The sequence below is a fragment of the Melospiza georgiana genome, chromosome 9 (genome assembly GCF_028018845.1).
Source record: "Melospiza georgiana isolate bMelGeo1 chromosome 9, bMelGeo1.pri, whole genome shotgun sequence".
Lineage (NCBI taxonomy): Eukaryota > Metazoa > Chordata > Aves > Passeriformes > Passerellidae > Melospiza > Melospiza georgiana.
In genome coordinates, this window is record NC_080438.1 from 25,009,302 (window position 1) to 25,028,675 (window position 19,374).

The 19,374-nt window shown below is 38.4% G+C and overlaps 1 protein-coding gene across 3 annotated transcripts in view; it reads right to left on the reverse strand.

The window, feature by feature from the left end:
* The window catches only part of LOC131087102 (BEN domain-containing protein 5-like), an 877,799-nt gene that overhangs the window by 644,372 nt on the left and 214,053 nt on the right, over positions 1 to 19,374 (reverse strand). The gene's annotated exons all lie outside the window — the stretch shown is intronic.

A 19,374-nucleotide genomic window follows, 5' to 3' on the forward strand; every position in this document is an offset into this window, starting at 1 on the left:
TCGGCTGCAACAGTTTTGACATGCGGGTCAGAAGGTTGATTTGAAAATAACCAAAGCAGTTCATAAGGTTAATTTGATAACATCCAAACCTGTAATCTGCAATCAGCTGAAGGAAGGAAAGATCTCCTGCTGCACAGGTGGTACAAAGACACCCATGTTACCCATAGCAGCTGGGAACAAAAATCAACAACATTGTTGTAGTAAATTGACAATGTGTACGCAAACCCTTTGAAACAATGTGCATAAACACCTCCTGTGAGAAACAAAAGCAGTCAAAAATGAAAATACAACAGTCTGCTGTGAGCTACACTATTTAATGTCTCACATGCAGTCATGCCTATGATTTTGCATTAGTTTCGTTTCCCATGATCCCAGGTTTGTAATCTGGGACTGCTGAATTCTCAGACAGGAATACTGACCTGCCAGATGTTTTTGATTTGGGATCATATATTCCCTCTACTTTATTTATCCCTCACAATTAGAGACTCAAAGCCACATTACCTGTGCCTTCCTGCACTGCCAGCAATGCTTGTGACAGCCTCTGTCCTCTGTGGGGACTGCAGGGTCAGCCTGGACAGCTGATCACCCTAAAAAACCCCTACAACACACAATCCTACACTCTGCTTTCAGACAGACACAAAAATCACTGAAAGGACCCAATTATGGCCCTGCTGGTTGAGCACACAGGCAGAGCAGTGGTGAATTGTTGTTTCTTTATGCCTAGAAGAAATCACACCTATCAGAGATTCCAAAAACTGACTGGGCTCTACTTCTTCCCAACCTAGAATGCCACCACCCCTTTGGAGCAGCAGTGCCATGTTCCCCGCTCCTCTCACCAGCCCAGACAATGTGTTCTTCCAGCAGCTTCCACAGACAAATGCTCTTTGCACATTTCCTACAGACAGGTCCCCTACTCCAGCTGTTCCCCGAAGAGCTTGACAATGTTCCTTCCCAGAACCCCACAATATTTGTCAGTAATTTCTGCTATAGATTCCCTGTAACACATTGTTTGTGTGCTCTTGATTATGTTCTACCAGGCTGCTTACCCCATTTTCCGTGGCTTATTCTGATGTTACCATGGTACCATAATAAGTACAAGTAGAGACTCTCCAACAGTAGATCACCTTTTACTGCACTACCCTTTCACTGAAAAGGAAGCAATCCACCTCAGTACTGCTTCTTTTATTTCTTCTTTTTTTTTACTGAACTATTACCTAAAAGCCCCAAGAGCTTTCTAAAATATTTGCCCTCCACAGTTTAAACTTTTTTTCTTATTTGAAGTCTTCCATTGAGTAAGACAATTCCCAACAAAGTGATTTCAGAAAGAAAAAAAGAATACAAAACCCCCCAAAAAATACAAAAAAAAAAAAACACCCACAAAAGAAACAAAAAAAAAAAAAAAAAAAAGGAAGAAGAAAAAAAATTAAATCTCAAAGAGAAACTACCAACCAAAATGACAAAAAAACCATCACAGATTTGAATACCAGATATGTAATGAGTGGTTATGGGAAATGCAGACTCGTAATCACCACACTCCTATTTCTTGCTAGACTCTCATCAACAACAGAACAAATCTATGTCAAGCTTAGATGAGATCAGATTATTAAAAGCAGAAGGATTTTTGCAAGATACTGGCAAATATGAGATCAACTGGATTTCAAAATTTCCATCAAAAAATGGTTTTCACAAGCTCCAAAGAAAATCAGATTTTTTAAAACAGCACCCACGTGCATCATACCTAGAAGCATGTGGAAACACAACCTGCAAGATGTACCAACCCTACAAGTCCTGTGGGCTCCAGGAAGAAAGTTTCGATTACATCAATGATCATATATACAATGATATTCATATTTTTCATTAATATGAATATTTTTTCCACCAGTGTCTGGTGAAAAAACGACTATCACTGCTACAAGGAATAAGTGGTAATTGATCCAGAAGTGCAGGCACCATCTCAGTCTTGCACAGCTGTGGTGAAGCTCCTTCAAAGTCACTTTTCCAGCAGCCAGGCAGCACCTATAGTTTCATTACTAAAAGCAGCATGCTGGAAGCAAGAGAACAGATAAGCCTGGGAGGGTCTTTGAAATTATTCATAGCCTTTCTACTGACAGTTTCAGCAGAACTTTTAACATTAAACAGCTTGCAAACAGAGATCAACAGCACATCAGCTCGTACTGACTACAAACCTGCCGCAGGTTTCAAGCGATACGCAGTGGGCATTAGCACAGCTCAAAGGGGTTTTAAAAAGGCTGCAGGAAGCTGGAAAATGCAGATATTTCAAGCATGATTCATGATCTAACTGTTGCTCATGATAATTTTGTTGGGCAATATACACTGTGTAGTTCTTGAAGGGAATAATTTGTATTATTTTCTCATTATACAGCTCATTTTTTTAGCTATTGGAAAATAAAGAATGGCTGGATTTGTACCTGTTTCTTTGGTAATGGGACACTACATGATTGACAATGCAATTACCAGTGAAAAGGTTTTGATATGCCAAGTAATACTTAAAATAGAACTTCAATATTTTTCATGTACAGAGCTGTGGGTTTCGTAACAACCTGTTTTTCTGCAACTCAAGAAATCTTCACAGGTTCAAGAAAAATTCCTTTAAACTTGATATTTGTGAAGAGACACGCGCATATAAGAGACATTCGAGCATTCCATGTAAAGGTTGGGGAAATTAACGTTTCAATTACATGAAGAGTACAGTTACACTTTTATAGATCTTCATGAACTGAAAGAACCTTTTTTATTTGAAAAACATTAAAAATCTGTCTCTTCTAACGATATTGAGAGATATTTTAGACCTCAATTTCCATATCTACTTTAAGCCAAGTTAGTATGTGGGCATGTTACATTAATGTCGACTTATTCCTTCCCCTTTACTATCATTTTTCTCCTCTAAGCTTGCCAGGTACATTCTGACAGTTGGAAGACACTGAGATTTACCAGATTCAAGCTCTTGTATAGAGGTACATCTATTACTGCCAAAAAAATAAAAAATAATGTACTATAATTATTTAGTTAGGCCATTAAAAAAAAAAATCCTTATTTCACCTTTAGACTTAAATCTTCACTTGCCTTGAAGAAAATGTGAATGTCTGTCTCTGCTGTGACTACCCAGAACATGGTCTGGATTCTATACAATACAGATGCAGTTTCACAGTTCTGGTTTGCATCATGCTTCTCTTAGGACTGATGATTTAGGATATTTCCTGCTTTCTCTTAGGGCTTTCCTACTATTACAAATCTCTTCCTTTTACTTTCTGTTCTTTCTCTCCTCTTGTTTATTACTGGTATTCACCACCATTGCTGAGAGAAGTTTTCCATTTCTTGATGGAGGACAGTAACCTCCTCACTCCTCCAATCTGTTCTGGTAAAAGAGACTGAAATGCAAACCCTGCTGGGGAGCTGTCTTCTTTCACCTTGAATTTCAGCACTCATGACCAAGCCTGTCTCTGTTTGTTATCCCAGGCCAAGATACATGGCAGCTTCTAAGAAAAATGTGGGACCACACCTGGAGCTTGCCAGTGTTTTCTGAGGACACCAGGAAGGCAGAACAACTGAATCTTCAGCTGAAGAGATGCTGCAGGTGTGTTCACAACATATCTTGGCAGGAAGAGAATAGAGTGTTCCAGCTGTCCACTCAAGGAAGTGAATTGAGGGGGATTTTTATATGAACCACAATTTTCCTCGGCTAGCGCATGATCCAGAACCATTTGCTAAAATGAAAGATTTTTCCCCTCCTTGGAGAGTTTGACTTTAGCTCCAGCCCCATCTCTCTCTGCCTTTAGGTGGATCTCAGCCAGCTGCTCCTCACACACGGGTGCAGATCCCAGCCAGGCAAAGGATGTCAGGGACAAACTCCTCAGGAACAGCAGTCAGTGGGATTTAGGGTTGATGGCCACCTGTGCATTTCTGGCATTTGGGAGAGGTCCACATCCATCAAGGCACTTAAAAATGTGCCCCACTCTGACTGCAATCAAACTCTCAAAATAAAGGGAATGCTTCACCTGAGACCACAACATCCCACAATGTGATGGAGGAAAGGAGCCAACCTTACATTGACTTAAATCTAAAAATGGCTCCAGCTAAACCCAGAGGTTTCTCCAGATTTTCCCTGATATGAAAATGCCTATTGTATTCACAAGCCCCACAGCCACCACACTAAGTTCTTTATCTTGTAAGTTCATTCTTTACTTTCTCAACAGAAATATCTATATAATTATTCTATGCATGAGTAATATTGGCTCAGAAAAATCAACTAACATGGGATTCAGCAGACCCAAGAATTATGCAAAGACTGTTTTAAGCAGCTTACTATTTAAAAGAAAGAATTTTTTTTAAAGTACATCTACCAAAAAAAGCAATAAAGTTCTTTGCATACAAGCAAATTAGCAATATTTTTTCACATCAACTGAAAAGCTGCCGACATTGAAAATTAAAAACAGTCACTGCATGAGGAGAGAAAAGCTGCATAATTACAAAAAGTATAGTTATAAATGTCCTTTTGTGAGAGTTCATAAATGAGAGTTTGATGGGAGAAAGAAGGAAAATAAGAATAAACATAAATTTTTTTAAAACAACCCAGAGATTAGTGGGTCCAATATTCAGAGATATTGGACCCACTACAAAAATCAGCCACAATCCCCCTATTTTTCAGCTGTAGTTTTACTGCAATTAGTGAAGCCACACCAGTCTGCTTAAAGTATAACATCACCTAAATATATTCCATTTCTAAACAATATTTCCTTACAATTGTTTCTTTCTCATTGTTCCTACCCTTCCCCTACCTTTATACTGTCTTTGAATGCCAGTGGGTGGTTATGGAAAACATTTGCTGTCATATCAAGGGCTTTCAGCCTCCAGTAACCCTGTTAGAACAGGTCTTTAATTAGCATTACAAATAATTGCTGACTACATTTTTGTTCTGGGATGCAGAGAAAAGTTGATTTGAAACTAATTCCAATTCAGGAATTTTATTTCTTTTTCTGCAGTTCAGAGATAGAGATGGAAGAATGGTCCTCACTCAGAAGTGACTGGCAACCTCTTTATACATTATTTTCCAGGTCATTTCACTGAGTGTTTTGCAGGTATTCCATTTCATTCCTTGGCAACTGACCCAAAACTTTGAGCTGGATTACTTGAGAGATAGGCATTGTCTTTGGTATCCTTGGGTAAAATAAAGCTATTTTTCTAGCCTTCAATTCTTCCCAATATACCAGTCAAGATTTCCCCTCACAGCTCTCACATTTTTTTTCTTTATAATGGCATTTTGGCCTTAATTATTAGGATCAGAGGAAAAACATCCATATCTTTATAAATTAGAAAATGTTTAATAAGAATGAGCTTGAACAAATTTTTGTTATAATGAAAGGATTAAGATGCCTGATAGCATTAATATTTAGGAAAAATTAAACAAAATTGCTTTTTATCTGCTGCAAACTATGTTAAATATTTAATATGCCACATTATAAGGGCACCATTTGCACAAAGGGTATGACAACCTTTGTGTTATGAACCTTCATTTCAGCAGTTCAAACTTAGTTGGAAAAACTTCTAAAAGCTAAATTTAAAACCAAGTACAGGGGGGTTTTTTTGGCAGTTAGAGCTGAGAAAAACTTCAAACCTGTGCAGGGCTCCAGCAGAACATTTTGCAAACAGTTGGGGCTAAAGAGGCTGCCTCTCCTGACCCAGCACATGGTTTATTTAGGAGGGAGCACTGAGTTTAATTGTTCTGGAACTTGTGGGAAGCCTTTCTGTTGCTTAGCTTGGAGTGTCTGGATGTATTTTTAGACAGCTTTGAAACATTAAAAAAAAAAAAAAAAAGCAAGTATTCTGAGGTGATAAAGGGTGATTTCTTTTTTCAGTAATCTAGCAAGAGATAACTTTAATGTAAATATTGTGAGAGGAAAACTCTAGCTCTCAGATTATAATAAATGAGTATAATATTCCTTTATAACTAATAAGGTGTGATAAATCTGCTAGGATCAGTAGTATGCTTCTGAAAAAAAAGAGAAAATCACTTTCTGAAGCCTGAAATCCTGGAAATTTTCAAGCTTTCCCTGGGAGTTTAAACAAATAAATCTCCAGAAAAAAACCAAAATAAGTAAGCCCCAGAACCCAAGTTGGGCCTGCTTACAGCCACCTATATAGAGCATGAAATTTTAAGGTAATAATGTAACAGTATAATGTAGTAAATTTGGTACTGGATTTTTACTGCTTGCAGATCACTGAACTGAGAAACAAATAAAATGAAAAAATTCTGAGGTTGTGCCTAAGCTGCTCCTTACAATGACCTTGAAAAAAAATCTATTATCTTTTGCTTTTCTCTCTCCTCCTGTAAAATGTGATAATAAATACTAGTTAGACCTTCTATCTTGGGATGGGACTCTGAGCAGAAAACAGCAAAAAATTACAACCACTTTGCTTTTGCTGGCTGAGTTTCCAAAGTCAGCCTCACACTCTATAACAACAAAAATGTTACCAGAATCACCCCAACTCTTCAAAACCTATTCACAATTATTTTATTGTTACTGTGGTGTAACTCAATCCATGACCAGCTTCTGAACACTACTGGGTTTTCACAGCTGTAACATCCTTATTTCCAAGGCACAGCTGTGTGAAGTTCACATCTCACATTCGAGGAAATCCAGTATTAAACAGGAAAAGGAGAAAAGTAAAACAATCTCAGAGACACTGCAGTTCCTTATTAGCTTCCAGATTTTCTGACTCTGGTATATATAGTTGCATTTAGATATAATAGAAAAAATTAAGAGACATTTTACTATGTTGCAGTCTTATAGACAGGAAAAAAGAGTAGTTGACCAGCATTTCAAAGCTACCACTGTTTCATTTGAAATTAAGATAGAAGATATCCAGCAGAATCTTGCACAAAGTGAAGGTAAAAAATTAGTATTGTTCAAAAACTCTCCAGATTCAAGTCTGATTTACCACTAGAACAGTAACAAGATATATCTTTATGTATCTAGATTTTAATAAAATCAACCTAAATTATATTTTTTTGACCTTGACTACAATATCTGTATTATGTCACTTAGGGTCAGAGGTTTTTTTGACATTTTAAAGTGTTTCTAATTCCCTCCCAATGCAAAAGTGGTAGGATACCAACATGAGAAATGAGTACAGAAGCACACTGGAACTCAAAATATCAAGTATCTCTACTTAAAGGTACATCTTAGAAAGTACACTCCAATAAATAGCTTTTACTGAGGCATTAGTGATCATTAAGCTCTCATGCATGTGGCTCATGCTGTCAGGCAGATCATATTAGTGATACTTGTAAATGTTGTGCATCTGCTAGAAAGTCTCAGCTTCACTTACCAGAAGGTTTTCTAAACATTAATTCACATTTTTGGTGGCTTCAAGAGAGATAGATTTTATTAATTACATGTTAAATTAAAGCTGCAAACAGCCTTTATTTATGTTAGTACAAGATTCTGTCAAGGGATATCTTTATTTCATTGCACTCTACTTTCCAAGAACTGAAACCTTCAAAAGAAACTCTAATAACAAGTTTGGTTTGGACCTAAAATTGTATACTAACCTTTGAAACAAAGAACAAAAGGAAACCTTCAGTTTCGACTGTAAATATTAGGGTATTGAAATATCAGGTTGTGCTGAACACATACATTTGGAGGGCAGAAACTTTTCAAGCATGAAATCCCTCCCTCAAGGAAGGCAAACTGAAATCAAAACCAAAACTACAAAAGCAAACCTTTGGAAATGCACCATGCCATTTTCACTGCCATCACTCTCCTTCCCACACCTGCTGCTGCTTTGGGTGTGTTGATGTTTTGCTGGAGGAGAGCTTTCCTTACCTGCAGAATTTCAGGGGAAACCACACAGTGGCAGTACTGTGAATGCAAACACTCTGCTCTGTTGTGCAGAAGCTGCTAACAACTAAAATACAGTTTTCCAGCCTTGCTTGTGGTTAAGTTGGCTGTTTCTTTTCTATATAGAAGAACATGCAGTCAACATGTAATTTATTTCCTTTCTAAATTTTAGTATCCAGAGGCCCCAGGCACAGTCACAATTCACTCCAGGCTATTTTCTTGCCCTTTGTACCCCCTTCACTTCCTCTACCCAGATATGTTTGTAAAGCTCCGTTCCTTAGTGAACACTTGGAATTCTTTGCCAAAAGAAAAGGAAAGGGAAACAAACTGAAGGAGCATCCCCATACAAAAATAACAACACACCCACCCCAGACATTTATGATTCATCTGGGTTATTGGTTTCTGTCCTTTCACAGCACACAGAAACAAGTTGATGAGTATTAGAAATGACAAATCCAGAATGCTCTGTTCACTTCCCTGTACTCTGAGACTCTTGTCAAAGACTGCAGCCACACAGATCACAGATGTCAACTTCTGATTTACAGGCACTTCACATCAGCTGGGAAATTTCCATTCTTTTGGAAATTTCCTCCTGGTGAACATTCTCTGATTGTAAATAATTTTCTGGTTTTAAAACCCCCAGATTTCAGGCAGGAATGTAACAGTTAATATGAACATGTATTCTTGACGAGCATGACATACAGCACAGGGTTTGTAGTTTGTTTGTTTTATAACTTATACAGAAAGGTCTATTTACATCCATCATTCCCACCTAAATCAATTCCCCTTCATTTCACCAGGTACACACACAGTATTTCTCTCTTTTTTTTTTTTTTTTTTTCCTCCTTTCAAAGCAAGAATCAGCTTTTTTTCCCTTCAGGGGTTAACACTCAGTGAATCTGAATGTGTTTCCTTCCCTACTTATCTTTGCTTTTAGCTACAGAAGCTGTTCCTGAAGGTAAAGCCCTTCTGACTGCACATGCAGCAGCACTTTTCCCCTGGCTGAGTCATTCCTCAAGTTCACAGAGTTGAAACAAGCCAAACACTTCCAGGGCAGGATTGGCATCACAATCCTTTCCACCAGCACCCCCAGGATAGAGACAGTCCCTCAGGAGAGCCCAGGGAATTATGTTTAATAAAAAACTTCACAGAAAAGTACACATGCTACATGACTCCCCTTCATTGACTGAATGACATTTAAAAAACAACCATAAGAACATTAAAGTATCCAGCACCATAGCAGATGGGGGAAAAAAATTCTCTTTCTTATCAAAGCTAGATTATTATATCACTTCTGATTGTGAAGCCATGGGTTACTGGTGTTTTTTAATTCCACTAGGAAAAATATTAGGAGAGGATTTTATCACATATTAAAAGGCACAGTAAGTTATTTTAACTTGGATATTCCTCAATTTATTTCTAACGTAAATCTATCCTTTTAAGTTGAATCTCTTTATCTTGAGCTGAAATGTCTCTGCCTATAAATTTTGTAAATGGTATCACATATTTCCAATAAACAATTCCAGAAGAATTCTCCGCAGAATGAATTCAGCATTTTTACAGCAGCATCTCAGAAAGGCTAAAAAACCAATGATGTTTTCAAACAAAAAACAAAAAGAAGTACCATTTTCTTCCCCAATCTCAATAGCAATTCCCTATTAGGGAAGTTACTAATTTTACCATTTCGTGTCATTTTACGACAAGTCCAGTTACCTGGTACAAGTCCCTAATAAATTAACACCAAATCCTTACTGAAAGTCTAATCCTTGAGCTGCTGAGAGGACACTCTCTGCTCATGACTATGTTTCTCATGGCACGGTACCTTTGGCCACACGTTTTGGGGCAGATCAGCAGAGTGAGCACACACACCTTTCTCACACACCTACAAGTATCTCTGATGGGACAGGCTGTGCCAGAAAGTCCCACAGCCTCTCACCAGGGATGCCAACCTCTCATGGGGCTTGGGAAGAGCATAGAATGGGGAAAAATTGAGAATAAACCTAGAAAAGGGCACAAGGCAGCCCCTAAGGGAGGTGGCCCAAGGCAGGCCACAGCCCGGCCTCACGCGGGGCGCTTGCTTTCCAACAAACCAGTCCAGCTAAAATAAACACTTTATGGCTTCTTTATCAACATTTTTAACAATTCCCACACACCAATCATTGTTAAAAGATAAAATCAGGTAAGGGCTCACATGCTGCTGGTGTAGGAGCTGAGGAATCCCTCCCGGGGTGTGTGGGGATCCCCTTCTACCTCAGAGCATCCGGCTCCCTGAGGGGCTGCTTTGAACCACCTGCAGCAGGTACAGCCCTGAGGGTGGGCACTGCACTGCTCACCTGAACTGCTCACGCACCTGCACTGCCCACCTGAACTGCTCACCTGCACTGCTCACCTATCTGAACTGCTCACCCACCTGCACTGCTCACCTGAACTGCTCACCCACCTGCACTGCTCACCTGCACTGCCCATCAGCATGGTTCACCCACCTGCACAGCTCACCCACCTGCATTGCCCACCTGCACTGCTCTCCTTCATTGTTCACCCCTACACACCTGCACAGCTCACCCATCTGCTCTGCCCACCCACACTGCACCTCTGCCACCCATCTGCACAGAATGAATTCAGCATTTTTACAGCAGCGCCTCAGAAAGGCTAGAACCCAGTGATTTTCAAACAACAACCAAACAGAAACACCATTTTGCCCGCTCCTCACTCATCTGCTCTGCTCTCCTTCACCCACCTTCATTCCTCTCCCCCACCCACCTGCACATTCAAGCTGTGGGCATGCCCAGCCTGGGAATGCCACCCCAGGTACCAGGAAATGCCCCAGACCAGCTGCCCAATACCCTGGGAGCCCATAATGACAACCCAGCCCTGCATCCCACCCAGAGGAGCTCAGCAGAAGGCAGGGAAAGCTGCAAGGAAACCTGAGGGTGGTAATGAAGGCACTGTGTGGTTCAGACCTCTACCAAAGACCCGTGGTTTCCACAGGGATGCTGTTCCAGCCGGGAACCAGCCCTGCCCAGGCCACTCACCCAGCACAGCCCATCCCCTCCCCAGCAGCACTCTGATTTTCCAGAGGCAGGGAACTGTCAGCAGAGCTGCCAGCTTTCCCCTGAGAGCCTGGAGCCTCACCTTTCCATTACCCAAAACATCTGACAGCCAGTTATCCTCATGCTGCCTGAGCAGTACTAGACAGAATGATTGGAATTAGTATTTGCTGCCAAAAAATATTGGATACTTTCTAATCACACTAGGAGAGCTCTTGCTAGGTTTTCAATCTCAGAGATGCTTAATATAGTGAAGCAGGAAGACAAAGTTTCACTTTCAAGCTGGAATTCAATAATCCTACTTGAAGCAGTTTTAAAAAAAAAACTTTAAGCACTGCCTCAGCATCTAGAGATACAGGAAAGACCTTATCCCTATTGTATTATCATTACATTTTAATTCTTCCAAATATGTGCCATATCATACAGAAGTTAATTCATAACTTATCCCTAGTAATCACAGCATAAAACCCAGGTTTTTTATCTTTTGGGTTTGTATACAACTGTTGAATCCCATGAGTCCAAGTTCAATATACAGCACCTATTATTTTAATGTTCTGATGATGCATTATCACTTGCCATACTTATTTACTGCTTATTTTCTCTACAGTTCTCAATTTCCACAGTACAGCAAAATGTTTTTGTCTTCTATTTTATTTTCTATTAAAAGAGAAATTGAACTCATTGCTTTGACTTTTTCCATGGCACCTCGAATATAAGGCAAGCACCCGATAACGGTCTCACTTTTATCAGAAATTCACACCTTTTCCTCTGTACTAAACATTGTTTCTTCACAGCAAATGAATAAAAAACTTTGTTGTTAATGATATAAGCAAACACTTAAAAATATTAGGCTGGATGTTTCAGCCTTAACTTTGCTTAGAATTGTATTTCTGATGTATTGCACATTCTATGCTTTTATGTCATATGTAAATTTAAACAGGACTATGTATTTTTAAAACCCTGTGTTGAAAGATCTTTAAAGTTGCAAGGCTAAGTGAAGGAAAGCCAAAATTTAACCTGACTGTGCTGCGTCCTGGTGCATTCTCAATTATATTATGTCATAGGTTATTACATCTTGTTAAATTCAACTTGTCTAGCACTCTTCAGACCATTAAAAGATTCTTAAAGAGATGTTACATTTTCTGATTACAGTTTTTGGCTCTTATTTGTGTAGTCTTGTGTTAACAGTCTGATTTTCAAGTACATTTCTTGGTGACACTCAGCTTTGTCTGTGTAGAGCTCTTACTACTAAGTACTTACAGCTGATAAATGCCATTCTTAACAGAGGTGATTTTCATTCTGCTTCACTCCATTAGCCCAAAGTATAAAATTGCAATGAAAAGCTGCAATGTCCTCTTGGTAGTTTGACTCTACTTTGAGCTCAGTGCTGCCCATATTTATCTAACTTACAGACTCATTTCAGGGGAAAAAAGCTTCAATTTTATGTACTTTTTGTTAAACCTGCCAAGGTTAGGGACCCAGTTCTGTGAGCACTTTTTCATGCAATCAGTTCCACCAAATGCCCATCACCTGAGGAGAGAGAATGACCTGTTTCAAGATGGGATATAATGCACAGCTCTGGTCATATTTTGCAGCTATTAAACTCAATACCATGGACTGTAGTGGGAAAAACCTACAATTCAGTTGTTTTAAACTGCCACAAAATCTCCCAACTGCAAATTTCATTGTGGTTTGCACTGGTGATGGGGGAGCTATTTTCACACAACTGTATGCTTTTAAGATTTTTTTGAAGTTCTCATCAGAACCCCAGTAATTAAGTATTTATAGATGACAAAAATGCACCTAACAGGAACAAACCCATTTGTTTCCTATGGGCTTCAAACCTTTCATGAATAAAGTAGTGCCAAGGGTAACCTTTCATGAATACAACCTTAGGGATCACAGAGTGCCCTCAATCAATGCAGGGAACTCATGTTGACAGAGTATATGGGAAACAGATTGAGGTATTAAAGCACATAGCCTCTGGTGTTTTAGATGTAAATACTATAACCATCAAATATTTAGACTCTTATGTAAACAGTATGTCATTTTTTAAACAGTTACTGCTTGGAATAAATCTTTAAGGATGGAATTTTCAGAAGTTCTCAGTATTGGTCTAACTTTGCTCTTACTGAAATCAATCATAAAATTTTCACAACTTTAAAAAAGGACTTTGTCTGTTTATATGTCTCCACAGCACTAAGCACAATAAGTCTTGATCCTGGCTGGGGCCTTTTGACTCTGCTGTAATCTAAATAAATTGATTTATAGGAGATCAGTTAGATAAATGAGAAAACACACACATACATATAAAACAGCTAGGGTTTTTCATGATGGCATAGCAGCCTTTGGATCTTCTTCATCATTTTATCTTGGAATCCTAAAACTCATTTGCTTTTCCTTATATTAATTTCTTTGTTATTAGTTTTCTCCAACATAATTCCATCTTAAATTTGCAGTGAAGTATCCCTCCAATAAAATGTAGCGTTGACACAAATCCCATTTAATCTACACAATAAACACATTAATTTTGGGATCTGACTCAAACATTGTTTCAGCAGAATATAATATCTCCTCTATTCCACAAAAGCTGTTGTTAATTACAGTGATATGTTCACTTGGAACATATCACTGGTAGAGAGTAGATTCCATATCAGTGGATTCCATATCAAGCAGAGAGAAGATTCCATATCAGTGATATGAAATCTCCTCACTACTTCCAGGAATAAGCACCTTTGCTGATCTGGGAAACAGGAAGAGAGTGTGTTTATTTTACAGGTTTGTAGAGTGGTTAGAACCAGTATTTTTTGTTATTTTGCAAGATTCACACAAACATTAATTTACCCAGGGATTGGCAGTTATTTCACTTTAATATACATGCCAGCCTGAAACCTGTCTAAAAAGATCTTATTTTCTGCCAAAGACCTGCACTAAGACCAAGACAAAGCTTCTGCTTTTCACTCAACGTGGGATTTCAAAAGGTTGATACTGAAATGCTTTTCTCCCTATTTTCTCCACATAAAATGCTGTAAGTTATTTAAATGAAGGCTATTGTGACTGTGTTCACTGGGGTTCTTGGATGAGGAAAGAGATGAGGATCTGACTCCATGTTTCAGAAGGCTTGGTTTATTATTTTATGATATATATTACATTAAAACTATACTAAAAGAATAGAAGAAAATATTTTGGCAGAAGGCTAGCTAAGAATAGAATAGCAAAGAATGATAACAAAAGTTTGTGGCTCGGCTTTCTGTCTGAGCCAGCTAACTGTGAGTGGCCATTAATTACAAACATCCAACATGGGCCAATCACAGATGCACCTGTTGCATTCCACAGCAGCAGATAATCAATGTTTACATTTTGTTCCTGAGGCCTCTCAGCTTCTCAGGAGGAAAAATCCTAAGGAAAGAATTTTCCATAAAATTTGTCTGCAACAGCTGTGGTTCCCCAGACAGTTCTCAAGGCATTTTTGTGGGAGCTGCCACCCCCATTCCTTTGTCTCAGCTCCCTTACTGCTCCTGTGGTTGGAGCTGTACAGCTGATTTTGGATCTCTGCCAAGACCCAGACCAAGACTAAATCCTATTTCTCTTCCTTCAAAGCTTGGTTTTAACCACTGCCAGGCTGGTGCTGCCGTGCAGAGCTGTGCAGGATGAGGGAGGAGCTGGAGCTGCACCAACACCCACCTGTGCCACGGGGACACATTCCTGAGCCTCCAAAAACATTCTCACCACATCCCTCAGGAAAGCAGGAGCAAGCACACATGACATCACAGAGCTGGCAGAAGAACAAACCTCCAGGAGTAGCCAAAGTTGTAAAATAGGCCATGGAAAGAATCAGGTAATGCTAACAGCTTGCTCATCTTCCTCACCTAAATTCAGGTGATGCTATCACTAGCCCCAGCCTGCCACATATTTTATAGTAAGCAGTTTTAGTCTTTCAGATTAGCAAGCTATATATATATTTAGTGCTTTATTCTCAAACTGTTTCACCACAAATGACAGCTCATTTCACAAACAGCTTATCTTATGGCTAAAGATATATAAATACATACTAAAAATGCTGCTGAAAGTCTCAGAATGTATAATGCAGCCTGGTAGACATGGTAGTGATTGTAACACTGCATTGTAGACACAAATGTTAAAGAAACTTGGCAAGAAGCAACACATTTTAGCTACTCAAAATTCAGATTTTCTCAGACTTGTCCCCTTCTGATGAATGGAACATATGGGAGTATTGTTCATAAAACTTACATTGCTTTTCTTGATGTCTACCAAAATTCCTCATCATGACAATATTTACCAAGATACATAAAGATTCAAATTTGAATTAATTACCCAGAAGTTTTTCTGTGCTTCCAGGTTTGCTGGAAAAGAAAAACACTTCAGAAGCAATGTGTTATGAGCGTTCAGCAGTAGATGTTTTAGCAGCAGAGGTAGCAGAGTGCTTGCTGGGGAAGGGGCCTATCCAGTTAAAAGCCATCACTGCTGAGTGAGATAAAAGACAGGGAAGAAAGAAGCTGCTTTGCCAAGAAGCAGTTTGAAATCTGACATTATAAACAAAACACATTTAGATCTAGACATAAATCCTCCGTATGCTGAAGGCTCAGTAATATTTTAGCTAGCATTATTACTCACAAACAAACAGTTCCTGAAATACAGCATCAAAACTGCAGAACAGCCTTTAACCTTGTGTTCATCCACTCAAGAGCCATGTTATTTATTATCCTTTATCCCTTAATTATGGGGACTTCACCTACTGCTCTCTACTCATTTGAAATGCAGAATAAAATACAATGGATGTCTAAAGACTTAACAGGTGTCAACCAGATATTTGCCAGCTACTGCTACTATTCTACTGGGAGGAGTTGCTGTTCTATAAATACTAATTAGAGTTTTGCACATGATCTTGCTGAAATACCTAAGGTGATGAGTGGCCAGTTGTTACTTTTAAAAGATTAGCACAATTTGAAAAACTAATGTCCCCAATGAGGCAATGCTCACACTGAATAATCAAGAGTTATAGCTGCTCTCTGCCCAAAGGGAATATTTGCTCACTTCATCATTTGGAAAATCTGCTGCCTCTCGAACAATTCACTCTTCTATTTAACTTTGCGAAACTTGTAAAACTTTGTGCAATCAATAAATTAGTACAGTGTATGGACTTAGATGGTCTTCCACTGCTATGCCCACGTGGCAGGCCTTTTCACTACCTTTACTTCCAAAGACAGAGCTCTTAGTGTGAAAACATGATTAAGAAACTGCAACAAAATAATGTTGCACTTAAATCAAGCAGCAAAGTAAAATAGGATTATAGCACAAAGTCCATAAACCCAGCAAAAATTCAATTTCCTCAAATCCATCTCCCTTCAAATTCTTCACATCCACTAAACAGGAAAAACAGACACAGGCAAATCAGAACAGGTCTCTATGATACTGAGATTTTATATTAAAAATTTATATCTAGTAATTTTTGATTTCAAAATACCCTCCAATTCTCTAAAATCTTGGTGCAATATAGCTGAAAAAACAGTACATTTTAAGCAAAATATTAAAGTGACACAGCCTGTTTCCTTGGTTTGTAATAAAATCTTGAGTTTTATCTTGTCCAGTCTACTGTGGAAAGCAACTGATGTCACAAGGTGTGACACATTGCTGTATTTCTATATGTGAGCTGTGCTTCAATGCAGTGAATTTGATACAACTGATATAATCCCTTACTATTTAGTGTCCATGACCACATGTGGGTAAAACATACACATCATTTTAATCAGAATTTTTTTGCGGGCTTTAATTTTTTAAAAAAGAAATGTTTTTCTTTACAGTGAAACCTATATTTTTCTTTATCCCTCAAGGATGTCCCTACTGCTTCCTCTTTTCCAGTAGCTCATTACTGGAAATGTTTGGCCTTGCTTCAAAAGAGAAGAATATGTCAACACCAGAACATCTGTGTCCACATAGAGTGCTTTGATGACAGTGATATACTCCATTTACATCAGTAACACTGAGCTGAACCTTGATGCTGTCTGCATTTAAAGATCTTACCCCACAGGGCAAGAGAATACAGGTCAAAAACGTTGATCTCTGTTTGACACACTCTCTACTTCAAGAGCACTTGGCAGCAATTTGTTCCAGAGTCAAGAATCAAACTCACAAAGTGTTGCAAAGCTCGGAGCCATGTTTGCATAACCACATTCAAAACAAATATTAAAATTCACAGTCTCTGGAGGCCAATCTACTTTTGATATGCAGGGGTTTGTGAGCAATACAGTCAAATTCTAGCCTGAATACAGGAGGAGTTTTCATTTAAATCCAAAAGCCTTAACTCGGGCTTCAACATCTGCTATTAAGAGGGATAATGTACCTATATCTCTCAAATGCAAAAAGGAAAAAAGGCACTTTATCATCTAAAAAAAAAAACTGATCATCTAAAAAGGGAGTGGAATAGTTATGTGTGACACAGGGTTGTGCCTATCAGTGTGGTCAGAGGACGTTGGGTGAATTTTGGTACAGTACAAAAGAAGGCACAATAATGATTAATTCCTCAAATATTTCATAAAGAGGAGTTCAGAGATGAAGCCTGACCTACAGAATATTTGTAGCCCATGGCTACTGGTAATCTTCCCTTTAACTGGATTTTAAAACCTTTAGCCTTTTTTTCAGCTTTTTTTAATTAATATATCATTTTCCAATTTAATTACATTGTGCCCACAAAAACTGCTATGCTGACATAAACCCTAATATGAGGTGGAGAGTTCCAATAGTTTCCCTCCACACCTTCTTCCCCTCATGTAGAGCTCAGCACTTTTGCAGCATTGAATGATCCGGTATTGCTTACAAGACTAATACATACAGAACATCAAACAGGATCCAATCAATGCAGCTGGATATTGCCCTGCTCGTGCTCAAGGACCACAGCCACCTGTGTGCTGCAACAGCAGCTGCCACTGCTGCTAAATCCTATTTCAGCAAACAGAGAAAGAGAAAATTTTGTTTACAGGTTGCACTAGAATGCCATGGAAACAGATACAGAGGTAACTGTGAAAGGCATAATCCAAATGGAAGACAGCCCTGATAGAGCTCATATATCCAAAAATAATATATATGTTTTCCCACTTGGCAAACACATGCATAAATCCTATTAACATCAAGACAGAAAATTATACTGAGTAGACCCCAATATCACCAAGGTCCCTGATAACAGTATGAATTAATGTGCACCTTCAAAGCAGAGCAAGATGTTTTCATATGCAGACTATTAGAAAAAAATAAAAATATCTTAATAGAATAATCATCTTTTTAAAGAAAAAAAATTACATCTTGAATTTTTGAAACAGGATTAAAGTATGGTAGTAGCCCTGTAAAAGGAAGCTGCTCAGCACCTGCTGCCTACACTGTGCCTGGCTTCAGGCAATGTTATTCATTCCTCACTTTCATGGGAGCAAAATACACCCTCTAAAAATATAAAACACAAAAATAAATAGATCTCCAGGGAAATTGAAGAGAAATCGGTTTTAAAAATAGTGAAGGAGCCTCTGTGTTCTAAAAAAATAAGTCCATTTTGCATTGTTTTGTAAGATTTACACTTTAATTTGAAACCAAAGTAAGGCATAAAATTTGTATGAAAGCAATATCTGATTTATAGATAAACTTAAAACACAATACACTTAGCTGCAAATACCAGACCCCAGTGAGAGAAGCTAAAGGTTTTGAAAGATGATTAAAATATGCTTGATAAATGTGGCCCTGAAATGCCCCAAAAGATTTTTCTGAAGTTAAATAGTAAACACAATTAACATGGCTTTTGCTACAAAAACACTAAATGCAATGGATTTTTTAAATTAATTTTCAATGTTATTACATGTTCCTATTGAGCTGGAATTGACTCAATCCACTAACTGTACTGTGAGTCAGTTCTTTTGTCCATATGACCTTGCAATCTAGACAAAAAGCCAAATATCCATTCTGTTGGTCATATGAAGAGGAAGCCACACAATGAGAACAATTTTATGACCACCATTTCCATCTTGTCAGTGGAAAATTTGTGACAGTTGAAGCATTTAAGAAAGATATATTCATAAAACCCAGATAATGTCCAGCTTGATCAAATGTATCACTAATTAACCAATAAAAAGCAGCAGCTGTGAAGGCCGACAAGAATAACTTACTGTACACCTCTGGCCTAACCTCACTATCCATATTCAAACAAGTCTCCTGGCAAAGGCAAATCAAATAATTCTTGGGAGTCTTGCATGCATTCAGACTCACTAGATTTACATATTATTATTCACAGTAGATGTTTCATTACATTTGCTTTGAGAAAATGTACAATCTATATGGGTATTCACATGTTTAATATGCACATGAGTTCCCATTTTGTACATTTTATGGAGCGGATGATGAGGTTGCTTGGCCTCCCTCTGCCTTAGACCAAGCACTGCTCATTCACATGAGGTCAACTCACGTGGCAG